This window comes from Anomaloglossus baeobatrachus, chromosome 10 (assembly GCF_048569485.1).
Source record: "Anomaloglossus baeobatrachus isolate aAnoBae1 chromosome 10, aAnoBae1.hap1, whole genome shotgun sequence".
Lineage (NCBI taxonomy): Eukaryota > Metazoa > Chordata > Amphibia > Anura > Aromobatidae > Anomaloglossus > Anomaloglossus baeobatrachus.
The window spans coordinates 94,846,650-94,859,598 of NC_134362.1; positions in this window are offsets into that span (position 1 = coordinate 94,846,650).

Here is a 12,949-nt window from a genome sequence, read left to right on the forward strand (position 1 = left end):
AGGAGGGACTGATCACGCCAGGCTTGTTTCTGGCCAAACAGGATCCTGTTTATCAGCATGCCAGCGTTCACATGCATTTGAGCACTGTTTAGTATTTGGACGCTTTTTAGGTTATAGCTTTGGCAACTATTTTTCAGAAATGATCTGTTTCAGGTGTATGATGATGGAAACGTCACATGACCTGTTTAGGGATGGGGGGGCCCACAGAGCCTGAACAGCCCGGGGCCCTGGTTACCCTTAACCCGCAGGATGAGGTTTAGAAAGGAGAGACACATACTGTAGGTAAACCAAAGTGTCTTTGTACAGCTGCCGCTGCCTGGAGTCCGTTCAAGTACCCGGTCCCACCGATGTTATTAAGTGATCCGGAGCCTGCCTCCAGGCACAATTTATTATCCGTTGTTGGTCCCCATGGCTTAAAGCTGTTGGAGGCCCTGCTCACTATTTGTAGTGTAGCCGTGCTCTTGAAGGCTGGCACTTGGGACTTTAGTGGATTAATGTGTCTGGAAACACCCCTTTCCCCATCGTTGTGCTGATGCCCTCAACCTTTGAACTCGTAGGGAACTCCTTGGAGATCTTCTCCCTTTCAGGTGAATTAACCAGGACGTTGAATCAGCTCCTGACCTAGGGTCCTGTACCCCGTCATGCTCGGTAATGGTCAGTTCTGTTGGGCCCTTCTGGTGCTGACAGTTCTCCAAGACTACGTCTGTCACACCCTTATCCAATGTCCCTGCTACCGGTCCCCGACTCCTCTGGACTCGAATCACCGCTTGCGACCCAACCAGTGTCCCTAGCTCCCCAGGAGCTCACTCTCCCAGCTCCTCTCTCTTTGGAGCCTACTTCCCAACTCTCCATCTCCCTCTCACAGTCTGCTCAGTTCCCCCAAGTGGCTGGCCCATTTCCAGTAAGTCCAACCACCCTGGTGTGTCTGCAGTCACTGATGTGAGGTGATTGGCTTTTGTGGTACAGATGAAAGTGACATTGGTTTCTTGGGTACCTGGAACCATGGGGGGTGAGCCCTGCACCCTGGGTAAGAATGCAGGTCCTTGTGGCACCCTGATGTATTCAGGGGCGCCACATATTCAGCAGCAATACGTTAGCAAAAAAGATTGTGCAGACATAACTTTAATGTTCGCTTTTAAATAACTAATTTAAGCTGGAACTATACCTGCTGTCCTCACCAGTCCCTATACAGTCTCCGCAACTGTCACCGAACAGGAACCTGGCACCCTCAGAAGACCCTATAGTAACCTTGACTAGTGAAGAGCAGGTGTGGTTCACTAGACCTCACCAATGCACTAACAACTAGAGATGAACGAACCGGTCGCGATTCGCCTCGAGCTTGATTCGCCAAACAAAGGTCGCGTTTGAGTTCGGTTCAGTGAACCGGTTCGGCGAACCACTCGAACCCCATAGGAAACAATGGCAGGCAATCACAAACACATAAAAACACCTAGAAAACACCCTCAAAAGTGTCCAAAAGGTGACAAACAACTCACAACACAACACAAACACATGGGAAAGTGACAAGGACATATACTCATGCGAAAACAAAAGAGCTGGACAAGGAAAAAGAGGAGGAGACACAGATATATGGGTCTATGCAAGAGAACATCGATGTCATTACTGTGCAACTTGAGCCTTGCTCATTTTAGGCTTCCAATCTGGATAAATTGCCTGAGCTCACCATGTACGCCTTGGGGATCTTGTCGTGTCCCGCAGCCAGCGTTCTCTCGGAACCTGTCTTCAGTGCTGCTGAGGGTGTGCTGACAGATAAGCACACGCGTCTGTCCACTGACAATGTGGACATACTAACGTTCACCAAGATGAGGAAGTCATGGATCACAGAGAACTTTTCTACCCCTGTGTCAGCCAGGGGAGGCGAAAGGCAGGTGTATTTTTGAGAGTGCTTCATGCAAAGCATCTTTGTAAGCTTGAAAATGGGGGTCAACTGATGCCAGTCAAGTGGGGTGTATGTGGCCCAGTAAGTGGAAACGAGGGAGACTGTGATTGGAGTCCCCTCGCTGTGTTCAAAAGAACCAAGATGAACAAGTCATGCCTCACAGAGGACTTTTCTTCCCCTGAGTCATACAGGGGAGGCGAAAGGCACGTGTATTTTTGAGAGTGCTTCATGCAAAGCATCTGTTTCATTTTGAAAATGGGGGTCAACTGATGCCAGTCAAGTGGGTTGTGTGTGCCCCAATTAGTGGAAACAAGGGAGACTGTGGTCGGAGTCCCCTCGCTGTGTTTCTAAAAGAACTAAGATGAACAAGTCATGCCTCACAGAGGACTTTTCTTCCCCTGAGTCATCCAGGTGAGGCGAAAGGCACGTGTATTTTTGAGAGTGCTTCATGCAAAGCATCTTTTTCATTTTGAAAATGGGGGTCAACTGATGCCAGTCAAGTGGGTTGTGTGTGCCCCAATTAGTGGAAATAAGGGAGACTGTGGTTGGAGTCCCCTCGCTGTGTTTCTAAAAGAACTAAGATGAACAAGTCATGCCTCACAGGGGACTTTTCTTCCCCTGAGTCATACAGGGGAGGCGAAAGGCACATGAATTTTTGAGAGTGCTTCATGCAAAGCATCTTTTTCATCTTGAAAATGAGGGTCAACTGATGCCAGTCAAGTGGGTTGTGTGTGCCCCAATTAGTGGAAACGAGGGAGACTGTGGTTGGAGTCCCCTCGCTGTGTTTCTAAAAGAACAAAGATGAACAAGTCATGCCTCACAGAGGACTTTTCTTACCCTGAGTCATACAGGGGAGGCGAAAGGCACATGAATTTTTGAGAGTGCTTCATGCAAAGCATCTTTTTCATCTTGAAAATGGGGGGCAACTGATGCCAGTCAAGTGGGGTGTATGTGGCACAGTAAGTGGAAACGAGGGAGACTGTGGTTGGAGTCCCCTCACTGTGTTTTACATGCTTTTAGAAGGGCATGACATGGCTTAGAGGTTGACTTTCAGCATCTGGAAACTGTTGGCTACCAAAATGCTGCCTTTCCAACTTTTTTAACCGAGGATTTTCGAGACCTTATGCCCATTGCAGTCCCCCAAAAGCCGATGCCCAGGCGCCACTCCTTCTCCAACAAAGGTGTGCCCGCGCTACACCAGCATGTCGCACAAAACATCACTATTCTTAGAGAAACTGTGTGTGACAGGGTGCATTTCACCACAGATACTTGGCCCAGTAAGCATGGACAGGGGCATTATATGTTGCTGACTGGGCAATGGGTTACTGTGGGGAGAGATGGAGAAGGGTCTGCTGTACAAGTCTTGCCTTCCCCACGAGGTGTGTCAATCCTTCCTCTGTATGTAGAAGTTAATACACTGTTTCTGCCTCCTCAACCTCGTCTGGGTCCTCCACCTCGGCCCAAATCCTGTGTGGTCAGGCCACCCTTCCTTGTAACTGCGCACAAGGAATCCCACACACCTCCTTACTATGCTGGCAGCAGAGCTCAATGCCATCAGGCGGTCAAATGTTTACTTTGAAATGTATGGGAAATATGAGTCACACCGCTGAGTAGTTGTGGACGGTTAGCTCTGGAGACCGAGTTTCATCAATGGTTGTCTCCACTCAACCAGCAGCCAGGGAAGGCCGGGTGCGACAATGATGCAAACATGGGTGCGGCCCTTCGCCGTGACAATGTGACACACGTGCCTTGTGTGGCTCACATGTTGAACCTGGTTGTCCAGCAATTCTTAAAGCACTATCCTGGCCTACATGGCCTTCTGCAGAGAGCACGGTGTAATGCCTTCCTTGATCCACACACTCAGATGGGCTGTAAAGGATAGGCTAGAGGGAAGCCACTCACCAAGCAGGACCTCCAGAACCCTGAAACCCTTTAACCCCTATACAGGGATTTGGAATTACACAGGGCCCAAGTTGATCAATACCTGTGGAAGGCTGCAGTTCCAGAGAATAGTAGTCATGCAGGGTCAAAACATTAATTGAGGAGGAGGAACAGAATGGGACGGCCAGGACTTAATCAGAAAACAAGCAGAGGTGAAATGCGGATCGGCCAACGAGGTACATAAACAGCAAGCAGGAAAAGTAGTCAGGTAACAAGCACACAAAATCATAAAACTGAACCGGGGGTAACTGTAACCAGAGGTTCATACCTATGTCTGGCAGTGGTCTGCAGACAGGAGGGGCCTAAAAAAGGGTGTGGTGTATTCCCATTGGTTGTAACTGAATGATGGAACTTCATCTGTGAGATACCCACCACCTACATTCAGCCTGTGGTTCTGCATCTGTCAAGGTAATGCAGCCCAGTGAGTGAGCATAATCTGCGTCCACCTGCACCGCTGACATCAACTCTTCTCCCATCATCAGCACTATGCACGAAAGGAACAGGTTGTCACCTGGTGACCGCAGTACAAATTGATGGAGCGGACTCCGGTTGTGACTTAACAGCCGTGTGCAGCAATGATGCAAACCTGGCTGCGGGCCTTCATCAGGGCAATGTGACACACATGCCTTGTATGGCTCACGTGTTGAATCTGATTCTCCAGCAATTTTTAAACCACCATCCCGGCCTACATGGCCTTGTGCAGAGGGCACGCTCACTATGTGCTCACTTCCATCGTTCGCACCCAGCAGCTCAACAACTATCATCGCTCCTGAAGTCTTTTGGTCTGGCGGTTCAACGCCTGAAATGCGATGTGCCGACATCCAGGAATTTGAATCTGCACATGTGGCGGCGTCTGTAGCAGCACCGCCTAGCCCTGCTGAAATACGTTATGACGTATACCCCGGGCTAACTTGATCCGGAGGTGGTGCAGATCACGCTGCTGGAGTGGTGTCAGATCAAGGACCTATGCACCCTTCTACACAGTTTACAAATGTCGACGAAGATGTTTAGCACTGGCGATGCCATTCTCAGCGTGACAATTCTGGTCATCTATATGATGAAGCACACTGTAAGCATTATTCGGAGTCAGGTGTTGGGACAAGACGAAGGAGAGGAAGTATAGGAGGAGTCATATGCGGAAGGGATAACAAGATCTCCAAGGTCCAGACGGTAAGTGGCACCTAGGCAGCAGTCATGGGACGGTGGGGGAGAGGGATTAACAAGGTCACATAGAATCAGCAAAACTGTTTAGGAAGGTGCAGGAGCCCATGAAGAAATGGAGGACGAACTAGCGATGGGCATGGAAGACTCAGCAGATGAGTGAGAGCTTGCTCACATTTCGGTTGTGTGAGGTTGGGGGGAGAGGGCAGAGGAAGAAGGCACGATTTTCACCTCTCCGCCACCAACACAGCAAGCACTTGGTCCTCCTGGATGCACAAAACACATGAGCGCCTTCTTGCTGGACTACCTACAACATGACCCTCGGATTGTACAAATTCGAAGTAATGCTGCCTACTGGGTTGCCACACTGTTAGATCCCTGGTACAACACAAAATTTTGCGAAATTATTACCGCCATAGAAGGGGATGCACATATACAGGAGAATCTGCAGAAGGTGGTACGCAATCTTAGATCTGCTTTTCCACTAAACACCTGTGCTGCACAGAGTGAATCTCAACGCTTTGTTATGGATAGGAGGAAATGGTCTTTTACTTGTCCACATCTGAGGGACCAAGGGCTGGCTGCTGTGCTGAGATGGCGTTGAGTAAGGTTTCCCCACAGAGTTGCACTTTTGGTCATATACAAAATAAGTTGAAAAAGGACAGATGCTGGTGGAAAGGGGAACAAGTGTGTTGGAAAGCGGAAAAAAGTTTGTGTCCGTTGGGTTTGGTGGTTAAGCAACAGTAACATTTGCTGAAGAAACAACATCTGTTATGGTGGGAATGTCAGATTTGGATAAGGTGGTATATACTATGTTACCGCTATATAAAAAAATTAAGAAGATAAAAAAAGAGAAAGGTATATATCTCCATAAGCAGTCAGTGTCCACCGTGCTCCCAGATGGAAAAGGAGATGCTAGCAACTGGAAGGTTAGGTGGAGGATACAGAGCTGTGTGGCTATGAAATTAATAGTAGCCTGAACCGAGTTAGACGCCACTCGGATCTGGAGAGTGGGAGCCCTGTTAGCGTCACAGGGTCCACACGCCCACCCAGCCCAGGAACTCCCTGTTAACAACACAGGGGCCATTGGGTATGCTGTCCGTGTGCATAGGGCCACACCTGTGGACAGCAGGCGCAGCAGCAGGCCTGTTAATGCCACTGGGCTGCACTGTCAGATAGCAGGAGAAAAGCAGGTTTAAATACCGCGCCAAATCACAGGAGTCCAGATGATGTAATAAAATTCTTCCCTTTATTTTCACAGGTCTACGCATTTCGAGGACATGTCCGCCCTCTTCCTCAGGACAATGTGCAGAAAATACTATATTAGTATTCTCTGCACATTGTCCTGAGGAAGAGGACAGACATGTCCTCGAAACGCGTAGACCTGTGAAAATAAAGGGAAGAATTTTATTACATCATCTGGACTCCTGTGGTTTGGCACGGTATTTAAACCTGCTTTTCGCCTGCTATCTGACATATCTCCACGCTGCAGGACTGCTGCCTTCCACGCTACATACATGCTTGCCAAGGGGTTGTGACTGGCACAACCCTACCAGGTGAGTGCTTTCATTTGCATTTACCCCCTTGTGTTATACCGGGTAAGACCCTATTGCGCCTTCTCTCTCCACAGCTCCTTTTGCCTACTGGGCTGCACTAGCAGGACTTAACCATTCTGAGTTACCAACTGTGGTGGCGGCCTGCATCATCGCCCTAACCCTGCCTACCTCTGGCCTAAAGCCGCAATGGGTTCAACACATGGAGGTGTGCTCTTTTGGAGCATAATAGAAGACTACACACCTCCTTGTTGGCTCCAGCCCCTTTTATAACCTGGGTCCGCCCCAAACCAGGGTGGACCACAATGCACCTCCTGCAGACAAAAGCAGAGTGACACATCATGAGTGGCATAACTAGCATTCTATTCGGAACCGCCACTTCAATGATGACCTCATGGCAGCCACGACCCAAACACCTCACCAGTCATCATCTGACCAAGAATAATGAGGTGACAAGTCATAGGGGCGGGCCTCTGCAAGCCAGTTGGGAGTGACCTGGCCACATCGTCAGGACACCTGATGCCCTGTGGTCTATATGGGCCCCCCATATCAGGGGCAGGGCCAAAGAGTTCATTACCGGACCTAGCCTCTGATGCAGTAACTGCCTGAGCATGCTCAATAGCATGAAATACAGTCTCCGAAAAAAGACTATCAGCTTCAGCATGCTGTGTAGGCACAACACAGGACTTAGAAACGGCACGGAGTGCAAGTAATTGTGCAAAGAGGCTTTTCGCACTTGGGGAAAAGTGTGGGAGCATGCGCTGTAGCCCGAAATGAAGACTAAAGCCTGCTTTACATGTTACGATTAATCACACGATATCATATGCGATCGTAACCGCCCCCATCGAATGTGTGGCACGTTCAATTTGTGGAACGTGTAGCACAATCGAGTAACCCCCCCGTCACATGATAAGGGGGTTACATACAGAATACATATACAAGTAAAAATAGATGGCTGGTACAGAGGGAAGAGGGCCCTGCCCTTGTGGGATTACATTCTAAAGGATTTTTGGGAGGAGACAGTAGGTGTGGTGTAGGTTGGGCGTCAGGTATGCACGGTGGTGGTGTCATTGAAGGTTATAGAAATTTCTGAACAGATGAGTTTTCAGATTTGAAGCTTGCGGGTGTAGCAGATAATCTGACGTGTTGAGGTAGCGAGTTCCAGGAGACAGGGGAAATGATCTGCACAGATGGCCAGAAGCTTTGTGAGTCGGATCCAGGCCCCGATGAAGAAGGTGCTGAGCCTTATCTACACCCTCATTTCCAAACAGTAAATCCTCCTGGTGGAGACACTGGGGAATATGATGAGGAGACACAGATACCTGATTGGAGCGACAACTTTACTATTCGATCAGGGCAGGAAGAGGTTGTCTCGGAGGACTCAGGACGAGGGGAATGAAAACACACAGGGTGATTGATGAGGTTGGAGACCACACTTACTGTCAAACCAAAGACAGCCAGTCGATGAGGTCAGCAGAGGAGGTGGAGGAGGATGCTACTGACGACGAGGTTACGTTGCGTCTTCCTGGCCAGAGACAAAGTACTGGTAGCACGTCAACAACTGATTTCTGGGCCACAACTTTGCCTCTGAGCAGAAGTCGTGTTGGCTATGCAGGTCGCATGGGCTGTAAGCCTTGCCTAGGCCGGGGACTTTTTGGACATCGCAAAGGATCACCCAAGTCATGTAATCTGTAAGATTTGTCAACAATCTCTAAGTAGAAGGCAAAAACTCACACCTTTGACTACTTCCTCCATGAAGTGTCACATGGATATGAATTGATAGCGTGAAGGTGTATTGCTTAGCTTTAGCCACTGTCAATGAAACATGCTTATTTGCCGTTCATTGCATGCAGTGTTGCAGACTACACACAAGGGGCTGCTGTTTTTTTGGATCTGCCTTTGTCTGTTTGGTCACTATAGCAAAAGCAAATTGGTCTTCGGGTGTGGACTTGGAGATGCTGTCTATGAACAGAAGGAAAAGCTAAAGGTGTGTGTTACAACAAGGAGCCACCGCGGAAACATTTCATTCAATTGTGAGGAGAGTCATGTTGGAGTTTGGTGAGGAGCACCGTAACGCCAGTGAGCAGCATCCGGTGCCACAGACCAACATTCTTCCGGTGCTGTCTATACTGTTTACCGTGAGAGGAGCGTAAAGTCTGTATTTATGACAACTGGACATCACAGTACCTGGGTACGGTAGGCTGTGCCCAGACAGTAATGCGTGCACGCAACACTTTGTTTTATTATCAAAACACATATCTGTTTTGGGTAGGCCGACTATATAGACAATAAGACTTGCTGCCTCTGCACTGTAAAATTGTCACGTACAGTTTAAATCATAGAGGGACTGCGACACATGTTTGCATTGACTGTTGCTTTTCAAGATTTCCATGACTGTGTTTCAGAGCTGTGTGGTTTGTGTGGCGCCCCTGACCCGGTCAGGCACCACAGAGTATTGCACCCATGCGGGGACAATGCTTCCAGGTAATTTCCAAAGGCCAGGATGAGGTGCACACACAAACACATAGTGACCAGGTCTCCCACACCACAAGAAGGGACCCTTGGGTAGCCAGTAGGGGTTAACTTTCAATTCCCAGCTAGGGGGTGTGTTCAGAGGCTGGTTGCTAGGAAGCAGGGCAGAGAGGAAGTGAGGGAGTCGGGAGCTGGAGGTTGAAGTGTGTGGAAGGGAGCAGAGGGTCTCTCGTGTTAGACGGGTCCTGAGGAGTGCAGTAGCTGAAAGCGGGGGAGAAAGGGTACCGTGGGTCGGCCTGAAAGACATCAAGAGAGAGGGGTGGCTGAGTACGGAGATCCTGGTATCCGAGCACGCAAGGGGAAACAGATCCCCGGTACAGGCAGCAAATCATCCAGAGCTGCTTAACCTACAGGTGGGGGGTACTTTATGCCCTCACCACTACTACACAGAGCTCGAGCCAAGCAGCAATCACCAGGCCCATAAGGGGACAGGGTCAGAAGCCATCCCACCAAGGCCACGCTGCCGGCAGACGGGCCAGAGAGAGGGGAGCAGGGTAGTAACAGCTTCCCTGGAGGAGTCCTACCACGCTTCAAGCAAGGGATCCTCCCAAACAAAAAGAGTGCAAGGAGGGCGAGCGGACAGCTACCCTCAGAACGGCCTCCTGGAATTCCTGGTTCTACCTGGTTATCACAGTGTCGCCCGGGCATCTCACCGTGACCTCTAAACAGTGAATAAACACGTTAAAAGACTTCTTGGACTGTGTTTGAGTCATTCTGCGACCTGTGGTCCCACCCACGTACACAGGGACCTGGGGCTTGCCTTACTCTCAGGAGGCTATTACAACCGACTGCACCCACCATCAGCCCCAGGCAGCCCTTAACCTGCAGTGGCGGTCCTCACTGACCGCAATTCTGAGAGTGGCGTCACGACGTATCCCAAACCGAAGGTTCCCTACCTGTGACCAGACCGTCCCATCCCGTGGAGTCCCTAAGGGTAATACACTGCTGCACCGCACCTGTAGGACTCCACAGATCTGGCGTCACGAACAGGATTTGGACTAGACCTGTTCAGACAGGTGACCGTGCGCCTCAGAGGTCCGACCGCAAAAATCGAACCGCCGCCATATTGCCATCTTCAGAAGCGCGCGCTGCAGCCCGCGCGAGGGAGAAGAGCACCGCCCACGAAGAGGTGTGGCCGCCCCAGAATCCCCACAATTCAGAGAGCGTACTGACCCAGGAAGTGGAAAGGGAGCGCGCAGATTTTTGAAGAAAAATGGACGCTGCAGGAGGTAATGCCCCTGGTCAGGGCGACGCAGCCCAAGCGATGCCAGCCCCCGTCGCGCTGGACGCAGCAGCGCCCGGTGCCGGTGCCGCGGTCGCAGCCGCGCCGGCCGAAGTCTCCCCCATAATGCCAGTTTCCTTGCTGTATGTCCCAGGAGCGCAATGGCTGCCCCAATACGCCGGTAAAATAGACACGCTGGCCGGGTTTAAGAAGAAGATCAACACCCTGCTAGACATGCACGCGATGACTGGTAAGCAGAGGGCCGCTGTGGTGCTAGGACAATTGACTGGAGCAGCAGAATTGGAAGCTGAGTCCTGGACCAATGATGACCGGGGCTCTGTTGAGACCATCTTTGCCAAACTAGCAGCTGCTTTTGAACACCGCACAGAGGGAGAGCTGAGGACGGACTTCTATAACTGCCGTCAGAAGCCCCAAGATAGTATAAGAGACTATGCCCTCAGGCTGCAGGCTGCACTACGGGCTCTCAAGCTGGTGGACCCTGTCAGTGATCAGGAAGGAAACCGGATGATGAAGGAACAATTCTTGCGGGGCCTGCGCTCTCCTGAGGATGGGAAGCAGATGAAGTTGTGGTCCCTGGAACACCCTGACGTGGACTTTGCCATTTTGAAAGACAGGGCAGTGAAAGCACTCCAACCTCCTGTAGACACAGACCCCGTCGCACCAGCATGGCCTGCCAGTTCCACGGCTGCAGGAGCGGAATCCTCCTCGCAGGCCCTGATAACTGCAAAAGGACTCAACACGCCAGCAGAGACCATAAATACACTATCCTCCCAGGTGCAACAGCTCACTAAGGACGTCGCACAAATCCTGAAAGCAATGCAGTTGCCCTCAGACACCAAAGTCCCTCATCGGATCCTGCTAGCTGACAGCCCAGAGGACGTCCCGTGGATGCGGAGGAGAAGAGGTCCTGCGACCCGAGGCAGGAGCAGTGATCGCTATGACTCATCTGGACAACCCATCTGTCGTCGTTGCCAGGAGGCAGGTCACTATGCAAGGGCTTGCCCTTTAAACGAGCCAAACCTGGGGCCGAGGGCCAGTCCTCAGGATTAAGAAGATCAGGCCCAGGTCGCTGCCGTGATCAGTACGTGGGTGGACGTCCTGTCCTGTCCATCGTCCTGGATGGGATCCCTACCCCGGCATTATTGGACACCGGCTCTCAGGTAACCACGATCCCGTATGTCCTGTATCGTAGGTTTTGGTCGGACGACGATCTCCGACCACCGGACCCCTCCCTCACCATCTATGCTGCCAACGGACAACCTATAGGCCAGATTGGAGTCAAAGAGGTAACCATAAAGGTGGGAAGGCAGGAAATGAAGGGACAAGGACTGATTGTTGTGGACACTGATATTAGAGAAAGGAACCCGCAAATGATTTTAGGCACTAATGTCATAGAAAATTGCCTAGGGGAAGTGTTGTTGTTGCTTCACCAGATTGTTGAAGGTGCTGAGGGCAGGTCGCAAAGAGCCTTGCAAAAAGAGATCCGAATCATTCTGAGGAAGCAACAGGTAAAACAGACTGGCGGTGAGATTGGTAGTGTACGGGTGATGGATGCTAACCCCATTGTGATACCCCCACGGAGTGAAATGATGATGTGGTGTAGAGCAGCGGTAGGTCTCAGAGGACAAGATTACCAGGCTGTACTAGAGCCCACTCATTCAGACCACTGGCCCACGATTCTGACAGCCAGGGGGGTAGTTGATGTACACAAGGGACGAGTGCCTGTACGAGTGTTGAACTGTGGGGAGGAGGAAGCCAGACTACCAAGGTACGCTACCATAGCCAAACTGTTTACATGCTCAGATGACGCCATAACACCTGTAGGTCCCCTGACACAAGCTGACTCAACAGAGGATGAGACCTCCCAAAAGCAGTTAGAGGACTGGTGCCAGAAACTACACGTGGGGACTGACTCTACACCCGTCTACCAGAAACATGGGGTTTACAGGGTCGTGCAGGAATACGAGCAGGTCTTTAGTAAGAACCCACTAGACTTTGGTAGGATCAAAGGGGTGCAACATCACATACCCACAGGCAGTCATCCTCCCATTAAGGAAAGACATTGGCCTATTCCACCAGCCCATTACCAGCGCACAAAGGACATGCTGAAGGACATGAAGGAGGCAGGAGTCATAAGGGACAGTTGCAGCCCCTGGGCAGCTCCCCTAGTCCTGGTGAGGAAGAAGGATGGCACGATGAGGATGTGTGTGGATTACAGACGGATAAATCAGATAACACACAAGGATGCCTACCCTTTGCCAAGGATAGAGGAATCCCTCGCTGCCTTAAAAACCTCCAACTACTTTTCTACCCTAGATCTTACTAGTGGCTACTGGCAAGTATCTGTAGCAGAGGAAGATCGGGAGAAGACGGCCTTCACCACCCCAATGGGCCTCTGTGAGTTCAACAGCATGCCATTTGGACTCTGCAATGCCCCCGGGACCTTCCAGAGGCTTATGGAATGCTGCCTAGGGCACCTCAACTTTGAGACCGTCCTGCTCTACCTGGATGATGTCATCGTGTACTCCAAGACCTACGAGGACCACCTGAAACACCTGGCTGAAGTCTTTGAAGCGCTATCCCGATATGGAATGAAGCTGAAACCATCCAAGTGCCATC